Source organism: Cucumis melo, chromosome 8, assembly GCF_025177605.1.
Source record: "Cucumis melo cultivar AY chromosome 8, USDA_Cmelo_AY_1.0, whole genome shotgun sequence".
Taxonomy (NCBI): Eukaryota; Viridiplantae; Streptophyta; class Magnoliopsida; order Cucurbitales; family Cucurbitaceae; genus Cucumis; species Cucumis melo.
In genome coordinates this window covers 18307892-18313212 of record NC_066864.1, presented here as the reverse complement: position 1 = coordinate 18313212, position 5321 = coordinate 18307892, and the positions used below count along the sequence as shown (strand labels likewise).

General features: G+C 31.4%; 1 long non-coding RNA gene across 4 annotated transcripts; it reads left to right on the top strand.

Annotated features, from left to right (window-relative positions):
• Positions 1 to 380: 380 nt before the first annotated feature.
• Positions 381 to 5094, top strand: LOC127150645 (uncharacterized). 4 transcript variants are annotated; one of them, XR_007823240.1, is made up of 8 exons: positions 381 to 573; positions 2249 to 2301; positions 2502 to 2593; positions 3448 to 3534; positions 3722 to 3742; positions 4140 to 4192; positions 4296 to 4389; positions 4947 to 5094. It is a non-coding gene; the product is annotated as an uncharacterized LOC127150645 (long non-coding RNA). The 4 variants fall into 4 exon arrangements; XR_007823241.1 differs by having other exon boundaries at positions 3722 to 3760; XR_007823238.1 differs by having other exon boundaries at positions 2502 to 3534.
• Positions 5095 to 5321: the final 227 nt, after the last annotated feature.

Sequence of the window (5321 nt, the reverse complement as noted above, 5' to 3'; positions counted from 1 at the left end):
TTTTAAAATTAAGTTATTATAATAATTTTCTATTTTTCTTTTAAGTAAAAACTTGAACTGTAGCTAAATTCAAGTTCCCACTACAAAAAAAATTCTCCTATTATGACAGTTGGTTCCATCCCAAATTGAAAGGATGGAACAAATAATTGTCATCAAATATCAAAAAGCGGATTTTTGGTGGAAAAAAACGGTAATTTCGGAATGCCCAAATACATGACAGTTATTTGTTGTCATAATATGTAAAAAGGGCATTAAAAAAATTAATTAAATATTTTTTATTAAAATAAAAAAATAAAGAAAAGGCAAAATCCCTCACTTAGCTTCTTCAAAATCCCTCACTTTCCTTCTTCAAAATCCCTCACTTTCCTTCTTCAAAATCCCTATCTTTCCTTCTTCAACATCCCTATCTTTCCTTCTTCTCACACACTCCATTTTCCTTCTTCAAAATCCCTCCCCTCACTAACGACGAACGACGCACGACGAAAACCCCAACCTTAACCCCATTCTTCTCATCTCCACATCCTTTCTTCTCGGTGACGGAGACCCACAGCGAGGAGACCCATATCGTTGCCGGTGAGTTCTTGATCTTTCATTTTTCATTTCTTCTCCCTTCATTTATTTCTTCCCCTGTGCACATTCCCACAAATTACCTTGATAAATTCAAGAGAAATTAGGGTTCTTAAAGACATATAAAGAGCATCGATTTCTTGTCTTCTTTGCATCTCCCTTTCTCTATGCATCAATTTGATTTTATGATCTTAATCATCATCCTCCAAAGTTTTAACTAGTGGCTTTCTCCTCCTAGGCATACTCAAATTCTTGACTCCATTGTTCTTATTGTTACTATTATTATCATTATTATTATCAGATTTATTGATGTTTTGGATAAACTTCCTAGGGTTTAGTTATGTTGGAAAAGAGAGACAAAGGGGCTGAAAAATTGAGTAGAAAATCTGTCACATGTATTTCTCTATATAGAAAATCTATCACATATGTTCATCACGATACGTGGTTTACAATGTGTTTGATTCTTCAAAGGTACCGTAACTCAAAAGCATATTTTAACTATTTTGTGATTCTCTAAAGGTATATCGATGGTTTTGTGAAATATATTGTTGGCTATGTGATGAAGCAATTTGGGTAGCTTACAATGTATTTGATGAAATGCCTCAATGAAGCATTTGGTTGATTTTTACTTGAATCTCATAAGTTTGGATGTGAAGCAATATTATTATTCTTTTTTGTGTTACTTTGTAGTTCTCTTATTCTTTCATTGAGCATGACTTTTTTTAACAAAAATATTGAAAAAAATAACCGATAGTTTGAAATTAGAAGCTTAGAATCTACAAAATGCTATAACCTATCACAAGAAAGTGAGATGGGAAAACTGGAATGTTAAACCAATCATGAAATCCTATTTCAACAAGCATTTTCACGATAGCTTGGTTTTTCCTTTTTCTTCTTGTTCTTATGTTTTCATTTCTCTCTTATTTATTTATTTATTTATTGGGTTTTTTAGACTTTTTGAGGCAAATCCCTTTTGGGTCTTTGAGCTATTGTTTTCTTATGTCATTTTCCTTTTCTGGGTTTCTTTCAGAAAAGGGTTTTATGCCTAATAGCTTGAAGAAAAAAACCAATCATATATATATATTCGCATTTTTGTATCATTTTTGTGAATGAATTAGTTTTTTGCCCAGTGTTTTTGTTTTGTAATTTGCTTTATCTACTTGAGGAGAAATTTTTAAAAGGAAGAGAAGGATATGGGCAAGCAAGGGCCTTGTTATCACTTTGGAGTTACAACTGCAAGTTTTTCAAACTATAATCGACAACATATTGAGTCTAATTTTCAATTCCATCATCTTCCCATTTCTTTTGAGGTTTTACTGAACCCAAATATAAATTTTGAACTGTGTTTTGTTTGTATTAATTCCCCAATGACATCAAAGAAAACTATCTTTTAGTGAAGCCCACAGTGTATTCCCTTGTAATGCTGGCATGTTTTGGTTTTGAATTAGTGTCTCCATGAGAATTAGTTTTGTACTTGAATTTCTTGTCGACTATCTCCATTTGGCATCTCCCATGGAAATATCTCTGTCAGTGCTACAATTTTTACATTGGAACAAGCATTTTCAAATAAAGTATATCTTTGTATATTAATACATAATTATATAACAAATAACTACTTCCGAAGATGGTTGAAATATCTCCAATAGAACCTAATATAGAAAGATATGAGGATGAAATATAGGAGAAGAGAAAAATCAATTGAAGAACATGAAGATGAAACCGTTTCTGCACAAGGTAACTTTAATTTGAGAATTTAATTAAATTGCATTAGATGACCAGCTATTCTGTGAGTGCTCAATTTAATTTTGCTTTCTGGTTATATTGGTTTGAAGTTTTGTTTTTCATTGTTTTCTATAAATTTTTTCAATAAATGTGGATGTTTTTATTCCATTCCAAAAGCTGCCTTATTATTTTCACTTGTCTGTGCAATCCAGCGAGAGTTTTATCTTGAAGGAGGTGCAATGGTTTTGGTTGATGGAGGTGTTATTTGCATTGATGAGTTTGACAAAATGAGATCAAAGCATAGGTAACCTAAAAGACAGAAGATGTCCAATTCTTTTCTTCTTTCTCCTAAGGTTTGTTGCTGTTTTTTAAATGATGTTGTTCTTTGATCATTCTCTTGAGGTTTTAGGAATGTTATCCATTATTGCAGACTGGGCTGATTAAATGTCATTACTTATACATTTTGTTTGTGATCCGAGTTGCACCTCTTCTGGCTAGATCCAATTTGCTCATTATCAGGGATATAGAGTGGGCAACCAAACTCCTAGCATCATCTTAAGAATGTCAAGAGTGCTTGTGTAATTTGATAGATCCTTTTGTTGAATTATGTTTCCAGCCTTTTAACTTTCCTTTTTTTAGCAAAAATCATGTTGATGATCAAACACACTTTTCTCATTTAATGGTATCTTAGCAACCCCTCCTCCTCCTTCTTTGTTGTTGGGTTATAATTGGTTTATTTATACATTTTATCTATATATTGGACACCAACTTCACATTATGAAGAAAGCCTTGAATTTCACCTTTTATTATATATGAATGAGCTTACACCCACTCCTATCTATATGATAGATTTTCAGTAAAAGGATTTTAATGTTTAGGGATGATAGAAAATGAGATGAAATCTTCTCTAAATAATCTTCTACTTCTTGTTGCAGTTTTTTGGTATTTTAACCTGGTTGTATTTGTTGGTTAATTAGCGATATAAATCTATTGTTTGTTTGGTTCTAAGTTTCTTCTCTTGAATTCAACTTGCTTTGTTTTCTATTCGTAATTTGGAATCCAATTCCTTGCTTATGGTTTGGAATTTTGTTCTATTATGCCTCCATGTGAAAACATTACTTGAATTGCTACCTGTGACTGATGTTTGAGTTTTTACAGTAAAGGAGTGTGTTATCATGAATTAGGTGGAACACCGAGTTGAAATATATGTCATCTACCTTCTTTTGCCGACATGGAGATGGATAGGTAGTGGATTAGTAGGATTTGGACTTTCTTGTTTGAGATACACGATCATTGTTTATGATTTTCTTTACTAGTGCTTATACTTATTATTATTCTTATTATTTAGATTTTGAGACTCTATGTTGAAAATTACACTATATCTACATATAGAAATTAATTGGTTTTGTTTTATTTTCTTATGTGTCCACAGCCTCTTAAACTCACAATAAAGGTACACTTTACTTGCAAGGTGTGTTAGCTTATTATTAGAGATGTTATATAACACTTCTCAGGCACCCTACAAATTATGAAGTTGCATAGATGATTTTGTGTCCTACCTCTCGTATAAGGTTGAAATTATGTGAACTGTAAATTATAAAATAAAATAAAATCAAGAAAATGAAAATCAAGAACGGTTATTTTCCACTTTTTGTATCTCCTGGCGTCTTACAAAGAGAGAAAGATCATATTTAAGATAGTCATAATTATTTTTGCAATAAGGAATGTTGTTAAATAAAATATGAGTTGCTAAATTTCAACACCTATTACATTAGTTCTTAATATGGATAAGGCTTTATCTTCTTATGGGGTGGATTGTTGAGAATTATATACATGTTTATGTATTGTAGGTCAGGCTCGGTTCCTTTGGATGCTATCAACTAAACATGGAGTTCTATCTTTGGTAGGAAACTTCTTTATGGAATTATATATAATATTATATAGTGATAAAATAAGGAAATTGTGATCAAGGAATTGTGATCTAATTTGGGTATTTCTCATTGCAGAGACTTTTTAAATGTTTTGGAGAGTTCTTCCAAAAGTTAGTGCTTGTAAAGTATAGCGAGTAATTCTTTCTCATACTTCATTATATGTTTCAAGGTGTGTTGGGCATAAAACTTTTTAGTGCACATCAATGAGCTTTTAAATCCTTTGCAAATGTACGTACCTCTCACTGTGATATAGTTTTATTGCCTCATAATGTAAAGGTTGTTGAGGAAGAAGACTTTGAAGAAGCTATAAAATTAAAACTATTTGTGTTATAGTTTCAACTTGAAGTGGTTATCAAGGAATGAATGACACTTTTGTTTTGACTTTTTAAATTTATTGCTATTCTTAGTTTATTTTTAGGTTTACTCTTGATGATTAGAAAACTCGAGTCTCTGTTGCATAATACTTTTGTGAAAATTGTGCATTGTGTACTTAAACAGTAGCATAATTTTATGACCCGTATATGTAAGGCTTTCCATTTGAATACCCTCTACATTTCCAATACCAAGCTTAGAAGTTATAGAAAAGAATAATTTACTGCCAAGGTTAGAAGTTACTACTGTTGAAGTGTGTATTTGCTGTGTTGTTGAAGTGAATGTGTATTGTGTTGTTGAAGTGAATGTGTTGTATTTTTTAATCAATTTTGTTTCCTTTTCTTTTCTTACTAGGTTTTGCCACAAATCCATTGGAGCAGTGAAGTCATATTTGCAGCAATTCATTGATGTATAGGCATTTTTGTAGGTTTGGTAGGAAAATTTCTGGTTTAAATGCAGTTATTTAAATAGCTTGTTCGTAACAAACCATATATGTACCAACACTTAAAGCGATATTATAAAATGTATGTTTCTTTATATTAAAGCGTCCACCGTTTCTTTTCATATGTGATTGTATTGGTCTGTGTAATGGTAGGGCAACGTGAAAAACAGGATTCAATGAAAAATAGTGCACGGAAAACAATGACTAAAAACAAAATTATGACATTTAAATGTAAAAGAAAAAACTGTCATCGAAAAAATTTTATTGACAGTTAATTAATGTCATGG